Genomic DNA, 2038 nt, shown 5'->3' on the forward strand with positions numbered 1-2038 from the left:
GGAAGGAAGGAAAGAAGGAAGGAAGAAAGGAAGGAAGGAAGGAAGGAAGGAAGGAAGGAAGGAAGGAAGGAAGGAAGGAAGGAAAAAAGAAAGAGAAAAAGAAAGAGAATGAGAGAGGGAGGGAGGGAGGGAGCAGTGGCCGACATCTTTTATATCCCATTCTGATGTCAGATCCAGCCATCCTAGCCAAAGCCTGCTTGAGCTCACGCCAGAAGACGTGAAGGTAGCATTCTCTGATTGGCCCCAGCTGCAGGGCTTGGAAGCTGGTCTGTGCCTGCGTCCTGAATCTATGTGATTGATAGGTGGCACCCACTGGCCCAGCCAGTTTGCACCACCCTGATCTCCTGCTTCAGTGGCACTAAGGGCAGCATGGGGACCCCATAGGTACCACACCCCAGAGTCCAAGGGACATACAGTTGGAGAAAAGAGAATGAGAAGCAGGATTGTGTGGCCCCAGGGAGGGAGCCTGCTGTGGAGCCTTCTATCTGCTGGACAAGCTTCCCCAAGGAGGCGCATGGAAACCCTTGCTTCCGGTCCCCCCCACCCCCACAGTGTCACCCAAGTTTCCAGTGTCCAAGCCTCTCTGAGGTCTCCCAGGGAGGGTGCAGCTCTTTGAACTGGCCAGCTTCACCCCAGTCAGTGGAAAGTCACCTCTTCTCTGTTGGTGTGGCAGTTTTGTCCCTACATGGTCCTCTAGGGAAAGGACAGAATTGATGCCTGGCCCCAGCCCTGGACTCTCCCTGGCCTGGGGCAGACAGGGCATTGGGCGGGTGGAAAGGAGCCACCCTTCGGTCCTCCACCTGGCCGACATCTGCTCCTGACTGCCATTTGCCCTGTGTCTCTGGAAACCTAGCTGACCCCTCCCCCACCTTTGGGGTAAATCTGCCCATGTCAGGAGCAGGCAAGGTTAGAAACAGGAAGTGAGTCAGTCACACCAGACCAGTGGGGCCTGCAAGCCGGGAGGATGGACCACAGGGCAGATAAATAAACCAGGAGACATGGGCAGCAGGCCCAGTGGTAAGCAAGCGCCTTCCTTCCTGGCCCAGCACTTAGGTTTCCCTGCACCAGACACTGCCGAATAGGCCAGCCGCCAACTTGAGCATCCACAGACTGGTGACGTCAGGAGAGATGCTGCAGCTCGGTGCTGCAGATGGAGCTCGCTATCCTACGACTCCTGCCCAGCTAGGCTGCCCACAGCCACAGACCTCATCCGGGGCTGGGGGAAGGAGTGGGCAAGACCCTGTTCTCCTGCACCCCACAACTCTGTGCATGGTGATAAAGTACAGCTGCCCCACTGCCCTTCAGCATAAGGGCCCGCAGGATGTGTGGTTCTGTCCCCCAGGGTTCCCTGTCACTCCACCCAAGTCCACTTGGCCTCCACCCTGTCCCTTGCAGGCCACCCACCCTACTCCCCACATCCCGGCAGCTGTTCCCTGTGGCTATGTCTGTCTGCAGATGTCCACTTCTCACCACAACTCCGCTGCCACCCTGGCTCCTAACAAGCCTCCACAGTGCCCATCCATGTAGTTCCTCTTCTCTGTGGTCCCCACAGAGACCCCCAGCCCCTCCTGGGGGTGCCCAGCCATGCACCTGTCTCCTTCCTACACTGTGCGGCCATCCCCTCCCATCCCTAGGGCCCAAGAGGCTTTGTTCCTCCATATCCCTAAATCCATGCTGGGTCCCGTGAAGCCAATGCTGTCCCCACCTTGTCCCCTCTCCTGCACTGTTTCCCTGCTGCATGCCAGTCCTGCCCTAGAGTGAGAGTCCCAGGAGGCAGGACCCTGACCCCACTGCAATGCCCAACACCGGGATCCATCCCTGGGGGTAACAAATAGGAGGTGAGTGGGGCATTGTGAGCTCCCATTAAGGAGCAGAGCCGTGGCCTCCCACCACCCCCACGCTGCCCACGGGCTCAGCCACTGGGAGCTGGAGGACAAACCCTCGCAGTCCAGATGCATGTGTGACCCATGGCCATGCCAGCCCACCCTGATGTCCTCACCCTCTGGCACCACCCAGAGCCACCCATGGGAGTGGGGCT

This window comes from Chinchilla lanigera, unplaced genomic scaffold (genome assembly GCF_000276665.1).
Source record: "Chinchilla lanigera isolate Chin_1 unplaced genomic scaffold, ChiLan1.0 scaffold00014, whole genome shotgun sequence".
Classification (NCBI taxonomy): domain Eukaryota; kingdom Metazoa; phylum Chordata; class Mammalia; order Rodentia; family Chinchillidae; genus Chinchilla; species Chinchilla lanigera.